At 48.8% G+C, this 23,322-nt stretch overlaps 2 protein-coding genes across 7 annotated transcripts in view; one reads left to right on the top strand and one right to left on the bottom strand.

The window, feature by feature from the left end:
- Window positions 1-23,322, bottom strand: part of cmss1 (cms1 ribosomal small subunit homolog) — a 443,802-nt gene that overhangs the window by 380,873 nt on the left and 39,607 nt on the right. The gene's annotated exons all lie outside the window — the stretch shown is intronic.
- filip1l (filamin A interacting protein 1-like) overlaps window positions 1-23,322 on the top strand; it is a 328,667-nt gene that overhangs the window by 300,640 nt on the left and 4,705 nt on the right. The gene's annotated exons all lie outside the window — the stretch shown is intronic.

Here is a 23,322-nt window from a genome sequence, read left to right as displayed (position 1 = left end):
GAGGACTACCGTGGGAAGGTACGCCAAATGGGCCTGGACTGCTGGTCAACGGTTTGCTGGGTCAAAGGGGCCAAGCGGAACATTTGGGACTCTTTCCTATGTTCATGGACATTGGTTTGGGTTTTTTTTTTTGTTTTGTTTTTTGTTTGGGTTTACTCTTATGTTTTTTCCTCTTTTTTCCTTTTTGGGCGGATTTGTACTTTTTGGTGCAGCTCGCAGAGGACACTGGAGCCGGCACGGTAACAAAGGGGGACCGGTCAGCAGGGGGGCCAAGGACGTGGGTTGGGGGGGGTTTTGTTTTTGTTTTGTTGATGTCCATGCCTTCCTGTGCCAGTGAGTTTGCTCCAGTGGGTTGGAGAGGGGAATGGGGCGCCGGGGAGTGGGGAGGAGGACGGGGAAACAATGGGAATGAGACAGGAAGGCGCCAGAGTGTTGAGTCACCGGGCTAGCAGATTGGCTAGTCAAGGGAGTCAGGTGGGGGGGGGGGGGGGGGGGGGGGGAGATCACAGCCAGTGGATGGCAGGGGTGGGGGTATTGGGGGATTTTGTTGGGGGGGGGGGAGGTTGTTCTGCTGACGTGGGAGGGACTTGAAATAGGCACTGGAAAGGAGGTCGAGGGTGGAGGCAGCCAACGGGTGGGCCATGAATGGTGCGACGCACGAGCCGGGGGCCGGCCCGAGAAAGGCTATGGCTGACCAGCGTGGTGGGTTGTGCCCCCCGACCAGGCTGATCACCTGGAACGTCAGGGGACTGAATGGGCCGGTTAAGAGGGCGCGAGTGTTCGCGCACTTGCGGGCTCTGTGGGCGGAAGTAATTATGTTGCAGGAGACACATCTGAAAGTGTCTGACCAGACCAGGCTAAGGAAGGGCTAGATTAGCCAGGTCTTCCACTCGGACTTGGACTCGAAGTCCAGGGGGGTGGCAATCATGATCAACAAGCGGGTGCAATTTGAGGTGGAGGGCAGATACCTGATGGTATGGGGCAGACTGGAGGGGAGAAGAGTGGTGCTGGTGAATATATATGCCCCGAACTGGGATGACATAGACTTCATTAAAAGAGTGCTGGGGAAGATCCTGGACCTGGACTCTCGCAGGCTAATAATGGGGGGGGGGGACTTTAACATGGTCCTTGACCCGGCTTTGGATCGGTCGTGTCCCAGAACGGGTAGACTCCCAGCAATGGCAAGGGAGCTGAAAGGGTTTATGGAGCAAATGGGGGCAGTGGACCCCTGGAGAGCCAGATAGCCAACAGGAAGGGGTTACTCGTTTTACTCGCACGTCCATAAAGTATATTCTAGGGTAGATTTCTTCGTACTAAGCAGGGATTGTATAGGGGAGGTAAAGAACACGGAATATTCGGCAATTACTATCTCAGACCATGCCCCGCACTGGGTAGACCTACAGATCGGGGGGGCGAGCTACCAACACCCGCAATGGAGGCTAGACATGGGACTGCTGTTGGAGGAGGGGATCTGTGCGAGGCTTCGGAGGTGTATGCGAAATTACCTGCAGGTGAATGACACGGGAGAGGTCTCAACGGCGACCCTGTGGGAGGCGCTAAAGGCAGTAGTGCGGGGGAGCTGATTTCAATTGGGGCCCACAGAGCCAAGGCAGACCGGGCAGAGATGGATAGATTGGTCAGGGAAATGGGTCGGATAGATGAAGAGCACGCGGAGTCGCCGGGGGAGGTTTTACTCAGGGAGAGGCAGAGACTACAGGCAGAACTGGGGGCACTATACACGAGTAGGGCCGTGGAACAGCTTAGGAAGGCGAGGCATGGTGTACGAGCATGGGGAAAAGGCTAGCAGACTGTTAGCGCAGCAACTTAGGAAGAGGGAGGCGGCCAGGAAAATAAGTAGAGTGATGGATAGGGAGGGGCGCAAAGTGGAGGACCCGGCAGGATTGAATAAGGTATTCCGGGACTTCTATCACAAGCTGTATACTTCGGAGCCGCCGGAAGAACCGGAGGAGATGAAACGGTTTCTGGATGGGTTAACATTCCCAACAGTAGGTGGGGGGGGCGAGTGGATGAGCTGGGGGGGCCCCGATTAGAGTGGAGGAGGTATTGGGGGACCTAAAGGCCATGCAGTGGGGGAAAGCCCCGGGGCCGGATGGATACCCAGTAGAGTTCTATAGGAAGTTTTCTGAGCTGGTGGGCTTTTCCCCATGCTCGTACACCACGCCTCTCGCCTTCCTAAGCTGTTCCACGGCCCTACTCGTGTATAGTGCCCCCAGTTCTGCCTGTAGTCTCTGCCTCTCCCTGAGTAAAACCTCCCCCGGGGACTCCGCGTGCTCTTCATCTATCCGACCCATTTCCCTGACCAATCTATCCATCTCTGCCCTGTCTGCCTTGGCTCTGTGGGCCCCAATTGAAATCAGCTCCCCCCCCCGCACTACTGCCTTTAGCGCCTCCCACAGGGTCGCCGTTGAGACCTCTCTTGGCGAGGGTTTTCAACGAGGCAAGGGACAGAGGGACTCTGCCGCCGACAATGTCCCAAGCCACTATATCACTGATATTGAAGCGGGGTAAAGACCCGGAGGCGTGCGGGTCCTACAGGCCAATCTCCCTGATTAATGTTGACGCCAAGCTCCTGGCAAAGGTACTGGCGGTTAGAATGGAGGACTGCGTCCCGGAGGTGATTGGGGAGGACCAAACTGGGTTCGTGAAAGGTAGGCAGCTGGCGGCCAACCTGAGATTACTTAATGTGATAATGATGCCCCCGGCGGGTAGAGAGGTGGAGGTAGTGGTGGCAATGGACGCCGAGAAGGCCTTTGACTGGGTGGAGTGAGACTATCTATGGGAGGTGCTCGGACGGTTTGGGTTCGGGGAGGGACTGGTGGATTGGATCAAATTATTAAATCAGGCCCCGAAGGCCAGCGTCAGGACTAACAGAGAAGTGTCGGAGTACTTTAGGCTGTACCGAGGGACCAGACAGGGCTGCCCGCTCTCCCCGCTGCTGTTTGCGCTGGCCATAGAGCCGCTGCCGATTGCGCTGAGAGCCGCAGAGGGATGGAAGGGGATGGTGAGGGGCGGGGTAGAACACAGGGTCTCTCTTTACGCAGACGACCTGCTCCTGTACGTGTCGGACCCAGTGGCCGGGATGAAAAGTATACTGGGAATGTTGAGGAAGTTCGGCCAGTTTTCAGGATACAAATTAAATACGGCCAAGAGTGAAATGTTTGTGGTACAGGCAAGGGGTCAGGAGAACAGATTGAGAGGGCTACCGTTTAGGCTGGCTGAGGAAAATTTCCAGTATTTGGGAATCCAGGTGGCACGAGACTGGGGCAGGCTGCACAAGTTAAATTTGGCCAGGGTGGTGGAGCAAATGAAGGGAGAGTTTCGGAGATGGGATGCACTCCCGCTGTCGCTGGCAGGGAGAGTGCAAACTGTAAAGATGACAATCCTCCCTAGATTTCTGTTTGTTTTTCAGTGCCTCCCGATCTTTGTCCCACAGTCCTTCATCAAAAGAGTTATGAGCTTTGTCTGGGCGGGAAAACCCCGCGAGTGAGGAAGGCGATGCTGGAGAGGAACCGCAGCGAGGGAGGGCTGGCTTTGCCGAGGCTGATTAATTATTACTGGGCGGCCAACATCGCTATGATAAGGAAGTGGATGGTGGGTACGGGGTCTATCTGGGAGCCGGTGGAGGCGGCTTCGTGCAGGGGCTCCAGCTTGGCAGCCCTGGTCACGGCTCCTCTACCGCTGCCGCCGGCCAGGTACTCCACCAGCCCGGTAGTGGTGGCGACCCTGCGGATATGGGGCCAGTGGAGGAGGCATGTAGGGGAGACGAGGGCGTCGGTTTGGGCGCCAATCTGCGACAACCATCGGTTTTCCCCCGGGAGTATGGATGGGGGGTTTCAAGCATGGCGGCGGGCGGGGGTGGGAAGGGTGGGCAATATGTTCCTGGAAGGGAGCTTTGCGAGTTTGAGGAGCTTGGCGGAGAAATTTGGGCTGGTATGGGGAAATGATTTTAGGTACCTACAGTTGCGGGACTTTGTTCGTTGACAGGTCCCATCTTACCCACGCCTCCCGCCAATGGGGATCCAAGACAGAATAGTCTCTAGGGTGGAAGAAGGGGAGGGTAGAGTCTCTGATATTTATAAGGTGCTCATGAGGGAGGAAGGGTCCCAGACGGAGGAACTGAAACTTAAATGGGAGGAGGAGCTAGGCGGGGAAATGGAGGACGGGCTGTGGGCAGAGGCCCTGAGTAGGGTAAATACGACCACGACATGTGCCAGGCTCAGGCTGATTCAATTTAAGGTCGTTCACCGGGCCCACATGACGGTGGCTCGGATGAGCAAATTCTTTGGGATAGAGGACAAATGCGCTAGGTGCACGGGAGGACCAGCGAACCACGTTCACATGTTTTGGGCATGCCCTAAGCTTAGGGGGTACTGGGAGGGATTTGCGGGCGTCATGTCCCGGGTGCTAAAAACAATGGTGGCGATGGGTCCAGGGGTGGCAATCTTTGGGGTTTCGGAAGACCCGGGAGTCCAGGGGGAGAAAGAGGCCAATGTTTTGGCCTTTGCTTCCCTGATAGCCCGGCGACGAATACTATTGGCGTGGAGGGACTCAAAGCCCCCGAAGACTGAGTTGTGGCTTGCGGACATGTCGAGTTTCCTGGGGATGGAAAAAAGTAAGTTCGCCTTGAGGGGATCTGTACAGGGGTTCGCCCGGAGGTGGCAACCATTTATTGACTTCTTTGCGGGGAGAGTGAGCGTCAGCAAGGGGGGGGGGGGGGGGGGGGGGGTAGAGTAGAGTAGAGTAGGAGGGATAAAATGGCGGGTAGTACCGGTGGGAGAGGAGCGGGCTTGTGCAGTATGTTACGATTGAAGTATTGAATGTACGTGGATGTTTGCACATTTTTGCCTTTTTTGCTTTCTTTCTGTTGATGTCTGTAACTGTTTACAAAGCCAAAAGCTACCTCAATAAAATTGTTTATTAAAAAAAAAGAAATAACCACACACCACACATGGAGATGGGTTCGAGAATTTTCTCTTATCAAATAGTAGCATTGCGATGAGAAGGGTTTTAAAGAGTACATGCAGGCAAATATGTAAAACATTTTAATTTGAAATTAATTACTTGCTTTAACACATCATTAAACCAAATGATCCCACCACTCTTCCACATCAGTTAAAATTAGTCATAAGCTACATCTGTCACTATTTACACATTGCTTTTGGGAGGATATATCTTTAAGCTCCCCAAAAAGGAATTAAATGTCCCAGATGCTAGTTCCTAGCATCTACATCCAAAAGCCCACTGAGAGACTTGGAAATTTAATTCCTTTAAATTGTTTAATCACCTTTAAAGAGGAAAATGATATTGTCTGATTAATGCATACAAGCCAAACTACTTGTTTATATTTATTAACGCACGAATTATGCACAGAACCAGAAAGATATAACAATGTGCTAATACAGTACATAACTAACCTTGCATATATGAACTGCTGTATTTAAAAAACAAGGGATTAGGGGTTAGAAGTTTTCTCAGTGAATACAAGGTAACACAACAGTAACGTTGCATTATTTGCTTCACTTCCCTTACCTAGTGGTGCAGAAGGCAGATTTTCATCTGTGCTCTTAGCAAATGTTTTTCCTAGAACAGGTCTCCAGCCTATCGCCAGAGGCTTATACTTGTTGGGTGCCACTCTGCATCAAGCATGGCTGACCAGGAGTCTCTCCCGCACATACCACCTGCCATTGCCCACGTGGTTTAAGGATTTTGCAGGTTGATACTCAACCTGTTAATTGTGTTATGAACAGATTATCCTTGGCCTTCAAGCCCCAGGATGGGACTCAAACCAGGAGCTTCTGGCTCAGAGGCAGGGATGCTACCCACTGCGTCACAAGATCTCCCTAGCGATATTACATGAGCCTAGGTTAGAAAAGAGTCTAGGTTAGAAAAGTGCATTTTCCTCCGAGACCAATGCACGTTCTTAATGAAATAGGTTTTTTGGTCAACAAAGTGAAGGCACTCTGAATGGAGAAATCCTGAAGGTCCTTTTTGCAACAATTAGCAAAAGTAACTCAATCACCACGTAAAATAAAAACAAAACTTTAAATCTTGCAAATGCCAGAAATCTGAAAATAAAAAAACAGTAAAAGTGGAAAACATTCAAGATCAGGCAGCACTTGTGTAAATGCAACAGTTGATTTTTCAGGACATTGCCAAGTGCAGGCAACACCATAATGGACAATAACTAAAGTTGTTAGATGAATACTTTGTATCGATTTCATAATGGAAATGACACAAAAATATGTCAAGGGAGTGAATTTAATGGAATTAATACAGTAAAACATAGCAATAGCGAAAATAATCTGATTTATTTAAAAATAATAGGTATGACAATGTATTAGTCATAATTTGCCAAAGTTCTCAAGGTAGGATAGTGTCTTCAGGTTGGAAAATTTCAGAAGTCTCTCCATTATTTGGACCTTGCTGCACTAATTTACGGGCAGAAAAAGGGCACAACAGTAGTTTGCATAAACATCATTTGTATTTTATAGAACTATAGAAATGTTACAGCATATAAGGAGAACATTCAGCCCATCTTATCCATGCCAGCCCGAGGACACCTAGGTGCCCTTTCTAATTACATCCCTTTCACTAGTGAACACCGACACAATGTACTCATTTAGACTTCTACCTACGTCCTCTGTAACACACACAAATTACCACTGTGGTCCTTAATGCGTCCTACTCTTTCCTTACTTATCCTTTTATCCTTAATGTGCTTGTAAAACAACTGATGATTTCCCTTAATTTTACCTACCATCATCCTTTCATGTCCCCTTTTTGCCCTCCTACTTTCTTTTTATAGTTCCCTTTTGAACATTCTTTACGTCTCTCGGGCTTTTGCTGCTTTGAGCCCTTGATATATGCTATAAGATTCCCTTTTTCTCTTCATCCGATGCTGAATATTCCTCGATATCCAGGGTTCACTGGATTTGTTGGTCCCACCCTTTTTCTTTATTGGAACATGTTGGCCCCATACTCTCCCTATTTCCTTCTTGAATGCGTCCCACTGTTGTGTCAAAGATTTGCCTAAAGGTGTCTGCTCTCAATCCACTCTGGCCAAATCATATCTGATCTTATTAAAATCTGCCTTCCTCCAGTTTAGAACTTTGATTTTAGGCCCATCCGTGTCCTTTTCCATAGCTATCTTGAATCTAACAGAGTTATGATCGCTGTCTGCAAAATGCTCCCCCACTGATGCTTCAGCCCCTTTCAAGCCTCTTTACCTAAAATTAAGTCCAGGACCAACTCCTCTCTTGCAGGACCTTCTACGTACTGGCATAAAAGGTTCTCCTGGAAACATTTTTAAAAAAAATTTAGAGTACCCAATTATTTTTTTTCCTAATTAAGGGACAATTTAGAACATAGAACATAGAACAGTACAGCACAGAACTTCGGCCCTCAATGTTGTGCCGAGCCATGATCACCCTACTCAAACCCACGTATCCACCCTATACCCGTAACCCAACAACCCCCCCCCCTTAACCCTACTTTTATTAGGACACTACGGGCAATTTAGCATAGCCAATCCACCTAACCCGCACATCTTTGGACTGTGGGAGGAAACCGGAGCACCCGGAGGAAACCCACGCACACAGGGGGAGGACGTGCAGACGCCACACAGACAGTGACCCAGCATGGCCAATCCACCTAACCTGCACATCTTTGAGTTGTGGGGGTGAAACCCACGCAGACATGGGAGAAGGTGCAAACCTGGAAACATTTAAAGAATTTCCCTCCCTCTAACCCTTCCACATTATGACTGCCCCAGTTAATATTGGGGAAGATTGAAATCCCCCACTATTACTACCCTATTACTTTTATACTTCTCTGAAATTTGTCCACATATCAGCTCTTCTATTTCTCCAAGACTATTAGGGCTATAGAACACGCCAATGATGTAATTGCTCCTTTTTGTTTTTTAAGTTCTACCCATATGGCTTAATTTGAACAGCCTTCTAAGATGTTATCCTTTCTAACTGCTGTAATTGATTCGCTGATCAAAATTGCAACACCTGTTTTACTTACTTTCCCGTTTCGCCAGAAGATCCTATATCCTGGAATACTGAGCTGCCAATCCTGCCCCTCTCTCGACCACGTCTCAGTGACAGTAATGACATGATACTCCCGTGTTTTAGTTTGTGCTCATCTGCCTTGTTCATCAGACTCCATGCATTACAACAAAGGCCATCCAATCTTGCCAAACTCCCTTGTGACTTCACTGGCCGATAACCTCTATGCCTCTCTGACTCATTTGATGTCTCTTCTAATTTTGGCTGAGCATTTCCCCCGCTGAACTTTCTCTCAGGATCCCACCCCTATGCCAGGTTAGTTAAAAACCCTCACCAACAGCACTAGCAAACCTCCATTCCTTGTCTATCCATCAGATTCACTGAAGCATTCGCCACCGACGGGATCCTGACCTGACAACACTTTGAGCTCCAAACCTGCCTCCTCTTGCCTGGGAGAGGTAAACTCCCCGTCCTACCCCACAACTTCTGTTTCATGAGATGGTGGAAATCTAGTACAAGGACACATAACCTTAAAATCTAAGTTATCAATCTGAAAGCAGTTTCTTTTTACCGCAAAAATGGCAGTGGCTATCTTAAATTTTCTCCCGAAAGGATATGGATGCTAGGTGAATTGAAAGTTTCAACTCCCAAGATCAATAGGTCTTTATTAGATAAGAGCAAAGGATATTAATAAAGTTTCAAGACTAGTGGACTGAGCAAAGATCTGAAACATCAGCTGCTGTTGTGCCATAAATGCTGTCTGAACTAATGAGTATTTTCAACTTATTCTATTATTAACACATAATATACTTCCTGTAGTTCGACAAACCTGGGGCGCGATTCTCCGACGGCGCGAAACGGGCGCGGGCACTAGCAATTCTGACCCCCACAGGGGGGCCAGCACGGTGCTGGAGCGGTTCATGCTGCTCCAGCCTCACTACCTGGCGCGCACTGGGGGCGGCACCAACCCGCGCATGTGCAGTTGGGCCGCACCAACCCGTAGGGCCGGGGCTGGAGGGGCCGACCCGCCAACTGGTGGGCCCCAATCGTGGGCCAGACCGCAACGGAGGCCCCCCCATTGGTGAAGGAGCGCCTCTCCCCCCCCCCCCCGCCCCTCCCCCACAGGCTGTCCCCCGACCCTACGTGCAAAGTTCCCGCTGGCTGCGAGCAGGTGTGAACGGCGCCGGCAGGACTCTGCCGTTTCCACGCGCCAAACGCGCCGGCGCAAATGGTGCGATCAAAGTTGACCGGAAACCCAAATCAGACGCTTTTTAAAATTTTTTTTAGAGTACCCAATTATTTTTTCCAATTAAGGGTCAATTTAGAGTGGCCAATCTACCTATCCTGCACATCTTTGGGTTGTGGGGGCGAAACCCATGCAGACACGGGGGGAATGTGCAAACTCCACACGGACAGTGACCCAGGGCCGGGACTCGAATCCGGGTCCTCAGCGCCGTAGGCAGCAATGCTAACCATTGTGCCACCGTGCTGCCCCTGAATCTGACACTTGGCCGGGATTCTCCGACCTGGCGCTGGGTCGGAGAATCCCTGGGGGGCATGCGAGAATCGTGCCCCGCTGCCCCGACGCCAGCTTCTCCATTCTCCACCGCCGATTCCCGGTGCCCGCCAGTCGACAGCAGCCCCCCCCCCCACCGCCGAAGATTCTCCAGGCCCCGATGGGCTGAGTGGCCGATGAGTTTGGCCGAGTCCCGCCGGCGTGGGTTACTCAGGTCCCAGGCGACGAGACCTGGAAGGTGCGTCTGCGGGGGCTGTCCTGGGGCGGGGAGATCAGACCCCGGGGGGGACCCCCATGGTGGCCTGGCCATCGATTGGGGCCTACCGATCGGCGGGCAGGCTGGTTCCGTGGGGCCCTATTTTACTCCATGCCGGGCCACTGTAGGGCTCCGCCATTTTGCCCTGGGGCCGGCGCGGGGAAAGGAACCCTTGCGCATGCCCGAACTCACGCGGGCCGTTCCACACCAGCTGGAGCTGCAGGGACCACTCCGGCGCCAACCTAGTCCCCTAGGAAGGGGAGCATTCCCCATTATCGGGGACCGTTGACGCCGGAGTGGTTGGTGCCGCTTTTCACGCCGATGTGGGGACATAGCCCCATTATTAGAGAATCCCGCCTACGGTGACTTGCCGCCCAGTCTTAAAGCAGCCATTGTGAATCAGCTACCAATTGTAGAAAGAACCCAATTTTCATTACAACTGATTTATACCAACATACGCATATACTGTGCAGGAGGTCATTCGGCCCAAAAACTACCCTACCTGGACCCATTTCCTAGCCCTATCCTTGTAACCCCACCCAACATCTGGATACTCGGGCAATTTAGCCTGGCCAATCCACCTAACCTGCACATCTTTAGACTGTGGGAGGAAACCGGAGCACCCAGAGGAAACCCACGCAGACACAGGGAGAACGGACAAACTCCACACAGACAGTCACCTAAGCTTGGAATTGAACCCGGGTCTCTGGCGTGTGAGGCAGCAGTGCTAACCAATGTGCCACCGTGCCGTCCAATTGAGAAATCCTCTAACAAGCACACACAGGAAACTATACAAGAAGTTAAAGGCATATAGAGAAAGGGGATACATAGTAAATTTAATTGATACAAAGGAAGGAAAAACATGAAAAAGATAGATTTGGGTAACTGAGAAAGTGCACTACCCTATTTGTCCCCACCGATCCTGTTCTGGGACCATTTCTGTTCAGTGTACATCAATCATTTGAACACAGGACTGCGGGGAATGAAGTCCGAATTTGCATATGATAGTAATTGATTCTGGGAAGAAAGGAGACGACATATGATAAGCTGATGGAATGGATGTCAAAATTGCAGTTGAAATTTCATGCCAAATAATGTGGGGAGATATTTTGATATGTACAAAATATGGGCTCGATCGAATGGCCACACTACATCCAAAAAGCAGGCCGCCACGGCTCTGCATGCTAGCTAAAAGCCGGGAGACCCCGTTCCTGGTCTACCCGGCTCACAATGCCTCGCGAGATCCAATGCGATTTTGTGAAACATAGTGATGTAGATCCCGCTCATTGTGGGCGGGATCACCTTTTGGCAAATCTGAATCATAGAGTGAGACAGTTAGTCTCACTCCAATATGCAGATTCCCGAGGTACCTGAGGCTTTAGGGTTCATCCCCTTCGCCTCAGAGGTTTCAGTTGAATCGTGCCCTATATATACTAAATGATAAAACTTGGATGGGACAACAGACTGATTTCTAGGGCTTAGGTTTAGAAGATACTAAAAGCAACACCTAAGGCAGAGAAGACTCCAGAAACATTATAATACTGGGATTTGTGGAAAGAGATATAGGTATAAACATTGAGACATAATGGTGAATCTATACAAAACCATAGGAAGACAACAACAATTGAGAAGGTACAGAACTATTTATCCGGAAGCTTCTTAGTATCAGTAAATAAAGATACAAAACAGGTTCTTTTCAATAGAGCAGAGGAGATTATGTCGTGATTTGGTAAGACTATTTAATGCTAAATAGTTACGTAACATTATAAGAAATAGGAGGAGGTCCCACCACTCAATAAAATCATGGCTGATCCCATAACCTTTGATTCCTGTCGTATTCAAAAACATATCTATCACTCAACAATTGAGCATCTAATGCCCTCTGGGGTAGAAGATTCCAAAGATTAACAACTGCTTCAGTGAAGATATTTCTCATCACAGTCCTCAGTGGAATGGGATAGAGTAGATAAGAACATATATTTTCCCGTGATTGAGAGGATGCAGAAACAAAATAAAATTCAAGAAACGTATGTCAGAGAAAAGGACAGACGTAATTTGCAGCAGAAGCAGACAATATGCCAACATTTATTAACAAGCTAAATGCATGGCCGAGGAAAGGGAGCTAAAGGGACACGGGTAAATAATGTGCACAACAAATTAGGACTACTGTTCATGTGGAAGACAAATACCAAGTTGTGCTGTTTCTGTGCTCCAATTTCTATATAGTATGGGATGGGGAATAGGTTCAAATACAACCCTGGATATCCAAGCACAAAATCTAGACTGACAGTTTAGTATTAAGGGAGCGCAGTCCTGGCAGAGGTGTCATCTTTTGGTGCCCTGTCTGTCCAGGTGAACATAAAAGATCCTGGCAGTTATTCAGCCGTCAACCAACACTCCCAAAAAAAGATGAATTGGTCATTTACCTCATTACTGTTGGCCCAACCTTGCTGCAATGCAACAAACCACAAAACAATTGGCTGTGCTTCAAAGTAATTTGTAGGCTATGAAACACTTTGCATCATCCTGCAGGTGTGAAAGGTGAGAGAGAACCGCTCCTCTGTCTTTCTTTTTCAATTAATTTAATTACATTGCACTATATTGAACCAAACTGAAGCTAATGCAGCCACTACTACCAGTTGCATGGTGTGAAATTGTGAGACTGAACCCATCACACAAGATGTAGTCTTATTTTTACAACATTTTTCATGATTTCTTGATCTATACACAATACACATGAAACAAAATGCCCAATATTTATAGAGGTGTTTACACAGGCCATCCGGCATTACCGAAGGTGCGCCATTTATTCCAGGGACAATTCTCTGGCAGCATTGCATCTGACGCCGATCCTGCTCTTTCAGGGGAATGGTGCCAAATCAGGATTTGCGCCAGTTTGCCATTGTCCCAGCCCGCTCCTGCTCGCGTGATCACGATCTCACCAAAAAGGAAAAATCTGATCACACCTCATTTGCAATAATTTTAATCTCATTAGCAAGATTAAAGCAGCAATCAGGAGTCCCTCCCCCCTCCCCCCCCAGTGGGAAGTCACACGGACACCATTTTGTACTGCTCTACAAAAGGGGGTCAACAAGGGGAACACGGAAGTGAGTAGCCATCTCCATTTACTTCCATGCAGCTCAAAGGCACCGTAGCTGCTGGCCAGGTACAGTGGCGTCATCCCTGAACTAGGGGAGGGGGAGAGATTTGGGTATGAAGCATTGAAGCCATTTTTATATCTTTTGAACACCCGTAACAGGGCAAACCACAGCTGCAGAATGTCTGCCCTACAAAACTCTCACAGGACACAACCATGCTGCAGCTTGTCTCTTGAAAGTTCATTTGAGACCCCTTGAAGTTTCCCCCTTTTTCTTGCTTGTTTAAAGTCCATTTCAACCCCCTTGAAGTTTCAATAGGATCTGTGATTGCAGTTATGCGTTCTTTTATCCCTTAGTACTTGACTGTTTACATTCCATTTCACACCCCATTGACTGTGAAAAGCTTCCAGCTTGACAGCTGAAGGCTATCTCAAAAGAGGTATTAACCTCAAGGCACTTGACAATCCTTGACCTCTGAAGTGCCTCTTTAAAAGATCAGGGGCGGGATTCTCTGATCCTGAGGCTAAGTGTTGACGCCATCCGAAACGCCGTCGCGTTTTACGACGGCGTCAACAGGCCCCTCGGAGCAGTGATCCTGCACCCCACAGGGGGCCAGCACCTACTGGAGCAACTCATGCAGCTCCAGCTACCGATACCGCCGTCAGAACGGGTTCTGTGGGTCTGCGCATGCGCACTATAGCCGGAGGAGGTTTGCACATGCGCACATACGGCCGGTGCAAATTCACGCATGGGTTTCCTTCTCTGAGCCGGCCCCAACACAACATGGCAGAGACCTACAGGGGCCCGGCACAGAGGAACATAGGCCTCCACCAGGAGAAGCCCACCTGCCGATCTGTAGGCCCTGATCGTGGGCCAGGCCACCGTGGAGGCCCCCCCGCAGGATGAATCCCTGCCGAGGTCCCGCCGGGTAGGACCACAGGTGAACGGTGCCAGCGGGACTCGGCCTATCTTGGCGGCCACTCAGCATATTGCGCGCAGAGAATCGCCGGGGGGGCGGTGTAGAGTGGCCCCCAGGTCTCTGGTGATCGTTCACAATGTAGGACCCTTTCGCGACCAAAGGGTAACTATCCATATGAGCAGAATACAGCTAAGCAAGACTAATGTTGCTGGCAATGGCCTGCGGTCTCGGGCTCCTATCTGGATGGGAGTGGGTGTGCAGAGCGAAGGGTGCCAGTACAAGTGGCTTGCAAGATGGCACTCAGAGAGTCCATTCATTTTAATCTCATTAGCAAGATTAAAGTAGAAAGCAGCAGCAGATGGGAGCCCCCCCCCCCCCCCCCCACCCCTCCCCTCCCTACCCCCGCCAAAATGGGAGTCACATGGGCGTCATCCAGTACAGGAATACAAAAGCTTCAACCATGGCATCAGGGAGTGTCTTTATTAACAGGAAGGGGTTTCATTCCCTAAATATCCAACTCTTGTGACCATCGCCTCAGAATCATGCATGTCTGCGCACACTTTCTTCGAAGCGTACATGACAGTTACATCCTGGGCACTCTGAGTTTCCCAGGGGTTTCAAGCACCATTCCAGGCTGATGGGTTGGCCTGAGGGGGACAAGGGATACCCAGAGATCATGGCTGATAACGTCAGACCAAGGCAGAGTCCCGCTACAATGAGGCCCATGCTGCCACCCATACTGTCATTGAGTGGTGCATCAGGCTGCTAAAAATGTGGACCCGCTAACTGGACTGCTCTGGTGGTGCATTAGAGTACAACTCCAGAGGGTATCCCGCATTGTTGTGTTCTGCTGTTCCCAACACATCCTGGCACAGCAGTGGGGCGACATGCTGGACAAGGAGGACGAGGAGGAGGAACATGCAGCCTTATCAGAGGAGGAGGAGAACTAGGAGGGGGCAAAGGATGAGCCTGAGAAGAACCCAGAGGATGGAGGACAGGCGGCGGCAAGTGTCCAACATGCCAGGAGGACCAGGGAGACCCTCATAGCCTCCAGATTTGCATGAAGAGGTTCTGTATTCATCGGTTCAATACCCCCACATCACACCGCCCCTTCCTTGATCACCCTCTTTCCCCTTCACCCTCTTCCCCCCCATCACCCTCTATCCCCCCCCCCCCATCAGCCTCTATTCCCCCCCCCCCCCCCCCCCCCCATCAGCCTCTTCCCTCTGGGTAACTCCGTGGGTCAGAGAGGCTGGAGTGAGCTGCAGAAGCTTCTGAGTCATCTGGTGCTGCCGGTCCTGGAGACTCCCATTGTCTGCAGCATGGTGTCAAAGCACTCAGTGATGGTCCTCTGTAACTGGGCCACGCTCTGTGTGCCTCGGCGATGTCCACCTGTGTTTGGGACATGTCCCTTAGTGAATGGGACATGATGTCGAGGCCCTCAGTCATGGTCGTCAGAGACTGAGCCATGCCTTGGACACCACTCGTGGTTCGGACATGGTGCTCCTAGCTTTCCACAGCAGTCACCACCTTTGCAGTGTTGGCCTGGGTGCCACGCAATGCTGACACCGTTTCCTGCACCTGATGCCTTTCAGACCCCTCTAATCGGCTTTGCACTTGCAAGAATGCCGCTGACATCACCTCCTGAATCTCAGCTTTGGCTTATCATTTCTAGCAGCTCAGGAGAACCTTGTCCAGAGGCTCACTTTCTGCCTGGGGGCCACCTGAGTCCTGTGATGCAGCAAACCTCCGACTGCCGTCTCCCTTGGAAGGTCATATCAATTTAACCGATCGGCATTGGGTAGTGCAGCAGGAAATCATCAGCTTTTGTACAACCATACCTCTAAGGAGCTACAGGACGTACAGTATGCCAACCTAAATGAACATTTATGAACTGAAAGTAAAATCTATTACCGCTGTAGAGTCAGATTTTTATCGTGCAGTCTTCTAGATTATAGCAATCAGAATTTTAGCATGCAGAGGTGAAACTAGTTCGATTGGGAGGGACCCTTTGGAAATATTTTTTAAATATTTAAAAACAGAGGATCCTATCCTGTCTTGAAAAACAACATTAGGAATAATGGACCAACCTGGGGCTAAAATAAAAAAGGGACCCAAAAAAAATGCAATCTAACTAATAATTTTCTGCAATTTTTGCGATATTCGTGGCATTTGACATCATTCCACCAAGGCTATTGCTGCATTTGAAAAGTGTCTTAATTACGTGTCTAAGAAACAATTACTTTATTTGAATGTATTTCCTTTTTGCATAATTCTTGCTGTTGGGCATTTTAAATATTATATGACCTCATATAAATGGGTTTGAATCAAAAGGTAGAATGGGGATGGTCACTGAAAAAAACGGATGCCGACAAAAATTATCTCCAGCAGGGAAGAGCTACCAACCTACCAGCTGAATTACTCCTTCACGCACATAGGACATTTTCTTAAAATGTCTATTGTTGGGGCAGCACGGTGGCACAGTGGTTAGCATTGCTGCCTACGGCGCTGAGGACCCGGGTTCGAATCCCGGCTCTGGGTCACTGTATGTGAGGAGTTTGCACATTCTCCCCGTGTCTCCGTGGGTTTCGCCCCCACAACCCAAAGATGTGCAGGATAGGTGGATCGGCCACGCTAAATTGCCCCTTAATAGGAAAAAATAATTGGGTAATCTAAAATTTAAAAAAAAAAAATGTCTATTGTTACCAAAGATTCTCAGTGTAAAAGAATACATAAATATAAACAAATGAAAATGACAGAAAAAGATCCATTGGTCTAATTCAGCCAGTGTCACTTAAGTGTGATGTCTTGTGCATTACAATATGTGCACCCCCTTCCAACCCGAAAGCAAGTAACTATCTGGGAAAAATGAAGAAAAAGATTTAAAATCCAGGCGAACCAGTGAAACAAAACTTGGAAAATTCCTCTCCAACCCCTTTAAGCAATCTAAATGAGACTTGGTGACTATTCTGGCCCTGATTAATGATTTACAGTCTTTATCTCGCACACAAAGTGATCTTTGCCCTCACCGGAAACAGGTTCAGCTTTGCTTGAAGACGCTTGGCGTATCAGCATTCATTGCATGAACCAGCACTGTTCCTAAAGTCCACTATTCTCCAGGAAAAGAACCACCTCCCAAAATCCAACTGGGTTCTGCCTTTACACAAACTGAGCGTTTTACTCCTGGTTTTCTCTAACCAATTTAGTTAAAGCAAACTACCTACACAAACACTCTCCAGTTCCTCCCTTATCATTACCATTATCTTAGAAATGTCAATGAAGTCACCACTAATTCTATACTTCTCAATTCCTGTGTAACCATTACACAGACTATTAATCATTGGCAAATATAGTTTCCAACTGTACATAGCAAGATGAGGCAAACAGTAATAAGATTAATTTTTAATCCATTCCAGTGGTGTTGATTGAGAGATAAGTGTTAACCAGGAAATCGGGAAACTCTCATTCTGTTCTTTGAAGTGTGCCATAATATTCTCTTTATGCCACTCCTTCACTGTCGCTGGGTCAAAATCCTGGAAATCCCTCCCTAACAGCAGTGGGTGGAACTACACCAATGGGCTGCAGTGGTTCAAGAAGGCAGCTCACCACCACCTTCAAAGGCAATTCAAAGGCAGCACGGTGGCACAGTGGTTAGCACTGCTGTCTCACAGCACCAGAGACACGGGTTCAATTCCAGCCTTGGGTGACTGTCTGTCTGGACTTTGTACGTTCTCCCCATGTCCGCGTAGGTTTCCTCCGGGTGCTCCGGAGTTTCCTCCCACAGTCCAAACATGTGCAAATTAGGTGGATTGGCCGGGCTAAATGTCCCTTAGTGTCCGAAAGGTTAGGTGGAGTTACTGGGATATTGGGATAGGTTGGGTTTTCTTTCAGAGTGTCGGTGCAGATTCAATGGGCCGAATGGCCTCCTTCTGCAGTGTAGTGATTCAATGATTCTATTCTATGAGTTAAGGATGGACAATAAATGCTGGCCTAGCCATTGAAGTCCACATTGTTTCAATTAATAAAATAAACATCCATCGGAACAAGTAGACATGACTTGGATTTCACATTTCATTTGAGAGAACATAGATAGAACAGTACAGCACAGAACAGGCCCTTCGGCCCTCGATGTTGTGCCGAGTAATGATCACCCTACTCAAACCCACGTATCCACCCTATACCCGTAACCCAACAACCCCCCCCTTAACCTTACTTTTTAGGACACTACGGGCAATTTAGCATGGCCAATCCACCTAACCCACACATCTTTGGACTGTGGGAGGAAACCGGAGCACCCGGAGGAAACCCACGCACACACGGGGAGGACGTGCAGACTCCACACAGACAGTGACCCAGCCGGGAATCGAACCTGGGACCCTGGAGCTGTGAAGCATTTATGCTAACCACCATGCTACCGTGCTGCCCTAGTCACCTCCAACAATGTGGCACTTCCATGTAGCATGCTGTACAGGATTATTTGCTTACATTCATCTGGAGGGGTTCAAACCCATGACTTTTCACCTTCTATGATTGATTTTGTTTATTGTCATGTGTACCGAGGTACAGTTAAAAGTATTTTTCTGCGAACAGCTCAACAGATCATTCAGTACATGAAAAGAAAAAAAAACATAGTAGGGCAACACAAGGGATACAATGTAAATACATAGACACCGGCATCGGGTGAAGCATACAGGGTGTAGCGTTAATCATGTCAGTCCATAAGAGGGTCGTTTTGGAGTCTGATAACAGCGGGGAAGAAGGGGCGGAATTCTCCGCAAGGCCCGACGCCGTCGTGAAACCCGGAGAGGTTCACGCCAGCGTCGGAGGCCGCTCCTGGCCCCCTATTCTCCCCCCCCCCCTGGGGGGGGACTAGGATGGCCGTGCCGTAAATCTCGGCCGCGGGGATTTGTCGCTGGTGTCAACGGCAGGCGCGCCGAGAATGACACGGCCGGCGCGCCGTCACGGCAGCTGACGGCTCAAACCCGCGCATGCGCGTTTGCCGTCTTCCCCTCCGCTGCCCCGCAAGACGTGGCGGCTTGATCTTGCAGGACGGCGGAGGGGAACGAGAGTGTCCCTTTGAGACGCCGGCCCGACGATCGGTGGGCACCAATCGCGGGCCAGTCCCCTCCCGAGCACGGTCGTGGTGCTCACTCCCGTCTCCGCCCCCCCACAAGCCACAAAACAGCTGTTTGTGCCATGTTCACGCCGGCAGCGGCCAGGTGTGGTTGCCGTCGGCGTGAACTGGTCGGGAACGGCAGACCGCTCGACCCATCGGGGTCGGAGAATCGCGGGCCGCCGTGAAAAACGGCGGCCCGCGATTCTCCGAGCGCCGTGTCCCAAAACGTGAGACGCCATTTGGGGGGGGGGGGGGGGTGGGAGAATCGCGGGGGGTGCCAGAGCGGCCCTCCCACGATTCTCCCACCCGGCATGGGAGCGGAGAATTGCGCCCAAGCTGTTTTTGAGTCTGTTTGTGCGTGTTCTCAGACTTTTCTTTCTCCTGCCTGATGGAAAAACTTGGAAGTGTGAGTAAGCCGGGTGGGAGGTGTCTTTGATTATGCTGCCCGCTTTCCCCAAGCAGCGGGAGGTGTAGATGGAGTCAATGGATGGGAGGCAGGTTCGTGTGATGGGCTGGGCGGTGTCCGCGACTCTCTGAAGTTTCTTGCGGTCCTGGGCCGAGCAGTTGCCATACCAGGCTGTGATGCAGCCAGATAGGATGCTTTCTATGGTGCATCTGTAAACGTTGGTAAGGGTTAATGTGGACATGCCGAATTTCCTTAGTTTCCTGAGGAAGTATAGGCGCTGTTGTGCTTTCTTGGTGGTAGCGTCAATATGGGTGAATAGGACAGATTTTTGGAGATGTGTATCCCTAGGAATTTGAAGCTGCTAACCATCTCCATCTTGGCCCTGTTGATGCTGACATGGGTGTGTACAGTACTTTGCTTTCTGTAGTCAATGACCGGCTCTTTAGTTTTGCTGGCATTAAGGGATAGATTGTTGTCGCTGCTCCATTCCACCAGGTTCTCTATCTCCCTCCTGTATTCTGACTCGTCATTATTCGAGATCAGGCCCACTATGGTCGTATCGTCAGCAAACTTGTAGATAGAGTTCTAAGCCACAGTGTTACCACTGAGCTGGTGTCTTGGACAGACTTTGCTCCAATTAGCACGTTTTCTTACGCTATTTCTATTTCACTGTTCCAAATCAAATAAAAATTCAACAAAAATAAAGCTACTCTAAAAATAACTACTGACAATGGTAGCATGGTAGCATAAGGGGCAGCAGGGTAGCATGGTGGTTAGCATAAATGCTTCACAGCTCCAGGGTCCCAGGTTCGATTCCCGGCTGGGTCACTGTCTGTGTGGAGTCTGCACGTCCTCCCCCTGTGTGCGTGGGTTTCCTCCGGGTGCTCCGGTTTCCTCCCACAGTCCAAAGATGTGCGGGTTAGGTGGATTGGCTATGCTAAATTGCCCGTAGTGTCCTAATAAAAGTAAGGTTAAGGGGGGGTTGTTGGGTTACGGGTATAGGGTGGATACGTGAGTTTGAGTAGGGTGATCATGGCTCGGCACAACATTGAGGGCCGAAGGGCCTGTTCTGTGCTGTACTGTTCTATGTTCTATGTTCTAATGTTGAAGGACAATATGCAAGAGAATATATGGAGAACAAACATTTAATAACATTTCTCTGTCCACAGTTGCTCTGTCCATGATTTTAAGTTATCCATTTGCGTATTTCAGAAAGGTAAAAGGAGCAGAAGGGAAATGTAATGGAAACATGTTAAGCTTTCAAACATTAAAAGTATCGGATAAATATTTGAAAGGAAAAAGCAAAGTGCACGACTCTGGGGAACGAGTAGGGGAGTGGAACTAATTGGACAGCTTTTTCAAAGAGCTGACACAGGGCAAATGGGCTGAAAAGCCATCTTCTGTGCTGTATGATACATGAAATGAAAGTACAGTATATTCAAAAAATGTAAAAGTGTCAAATTCACCTACCCTGCACATCTTTTTAGATTGTGGGGGTGAGACCCACGCAGACGCAGGGAGAATGTGTAAACGCCACACAACAGTGACCCAGGGCCAGGATAGAACCTGGGACCTCAGCACCGTGAGGTAGTAGTGCCAAGGATTAGATAAAGTCAATATGGATTTATGACAAACCTACTGGAATGTTTTGAGGATGTCACTAGTGGAATAGATAAGGATGAACCAGTGGCTGTAGTGCACTTGGATTTTCGGAAAGCTTCTGATAAAGTCCTACATAAGAAATTAGTGAGCAAAATTAAAGCACATGGGATTGAGGGTAATATATTGGTTAGCAGACAGGAAACAAAGTAGGAATAAATGGGTCTTTTTCAAAGTGGCAGGCAGTCACTAGTGGGCTCCCACAGCTATTCACAATATACATCAGTGCTTTGGATGAGGGAATCAAAAGGTATATTTCCAAGTTTGCTGATGACATGAAATGTAGTGTGAAGGCGAGTGGTGAGGGGAATGTTAAGAGGCTTCAAGGCGATTTAGACAAATTGAGCGACTGGGCAAATATTTTGATTTGATTTGATTTATTATTGTCACATGTATTAGTATACAGTGAAAAGTATTGTTTCTTGCATGCTGTACAAACAATGCATACCGTACATAGGGAAGGAAGGAGAGACTGCAGAATATAATGTTAGTTATAGGTGTAGAGAAAAGATCAACTTAATACGAGGTAGGTCCATTCAAAAGTCTGATGGTAATAGGAAAGAAGCTGTTCTTGAGTCGGTTGGTACGTGACCTCAAACTTTGGTATCTTTTTCCTGACGGAAGAAGGTGGAAGAGAGTATGTCCGGGGTGGGTGGGGTCCTTAATTACGCTGGCTGCCTTTCCGAGGCAGTGGAAAATATACATAGAGTCAATGGACTGGGAGGCTGGTTTGCGTGAAGGACTGAGCTACATTCACAACCTTTTGTAGTTTCCTGAGGTCTTGGGCAGAGCAGGCTCCAGGCCAAGCTGTGATACATCCAGAAAGAATGCTTTCTATGGTGCATCTGTAGAAGTTGGTGAGGATCATAGCTGACATGCCAAATTTCCTTAGTCTTCTGAGAAAGTAGTCGTTGGTGGGCTTTCTTAGCCCATGAATAGCGATGCAGTATAATGTGCATAAATGTGAAGTTATCCACTTCACATGGAGAAACAGAATGGCAGAGAATTATTTAAATGGTGATAGATTGGGAAATGTTCACGTACAAAGTGTCAAATTAATGTACCTGAGTATAATGTACTAATGTACCGAACACACCAGTCACTGAAAGCAAGCATGCAGATACAGCAATGAGTTAGAAAGGCAAATAGTATGCTGCCCTTCAATGCAAGAGGATCTGAGTACAGGAGCAAGGCTGTCTCACTGCAGCTGTGCAGGGCCCTGGTGAGACCAGACCTGGAGTATTGTCTGCAGTTTTGGGTCTCCATATTTAAGAAAATGTACACTTGCCATAGAGGGAGTGCAGTAAAGGATCACCAGGCTGATTTCTAGGATGGCAGGATTGTCATATGAGGAGAGATTGGGTCGAATGGGCCTGTATCCACTGGAATTTAGAAGAATAAGAGGGGATCTAATTTAAATTTATACAATACTGACAGAGCTGGACAGATTGGATGCAGGGATGTTATTTACTCTGGCAGGGAGGTGGGGATGTCAGTAGCAGAATATGGGATAGGCTATTTCTAACTGAGAGGAGGAGAAATTTCTTCATTTAGCAGTGACGAACCTTTGGGATTCTCTACCACAGAAGGCTGTGGAGGCCAAATCACCAAATTATATTTGAGGAAATAGATAGATTTTTAGACTCTAAAGGTGTTGAGGGGTATGAGGAGAATGCTGGAGTATGGCATCAAGATAGAGGATCAGCCATGATTCTGTTGAATGGAGGAGTAGGCTCCAAAGGCCGAATGGCCTACTCCTGTTCTTTTTTTCTATGTTCCCTTACTCCTACTATGACTATTCCCTTTGCCTTTTGTTCCATGAGCACAGCTGCCTCTTAGCGCCAGGGACCCGGGATCAATTCCAACCTTGGATGACTGCCTGTGTTGAGTTTACACATTCTCCCAGTATCTGATTGGGTTTCCTCCGACAGTCCAAAAATGTGCAGGTTAGGTGGATTGGCCATTCTAAATTGTCCCTTAGTGTCCAAAGGGTAGGTGGAGATATGAGGTTAGGGCAGGGTAGTGAGCCAAGGGGGTGCTCTTTCAGAGGATCAATATAGACTCAACGGGCCGAATGGCCGCCTTCTGCACAGTAGGGATTCTATGATTTAATCTCCCTCACCCTCTAACCTATTCCTCTTTCTTCAACAGCATAAAACCCATCACATTTCTGTCTTTCTTCAGTTCTGAAGAAGTCATATTAGACACAAAACCTTAACTTTGTTTCACTCTCAGGGCAGCACAGTGGCACAGTGGTTAGCATTACTGCCTACGGCGCTGAGGACCTGGGTTCAAATCCTGGCCCTGGGTCACTATCCG

The sequence above is a fragment of the Scyliorhinus canicula genome, chromosome 7, assembly GCF_902713615.1.
Source record: "Scyliorhinus canicula chromosome 7, sScyCan1.1, whole genome shotgun sequence".
Classification (NCBI taxonomy): domain Eukaryota; kingdom Metazoa; phylum Chordata; class Chondrichthyes; order Carcharhiniformes; family Scyliorhinidae; genus Scyliorhinus; species Scyliorhinus canicula.
This window is presented reverse-complemented; position numbering and strand designations above follow the sequence as displayed.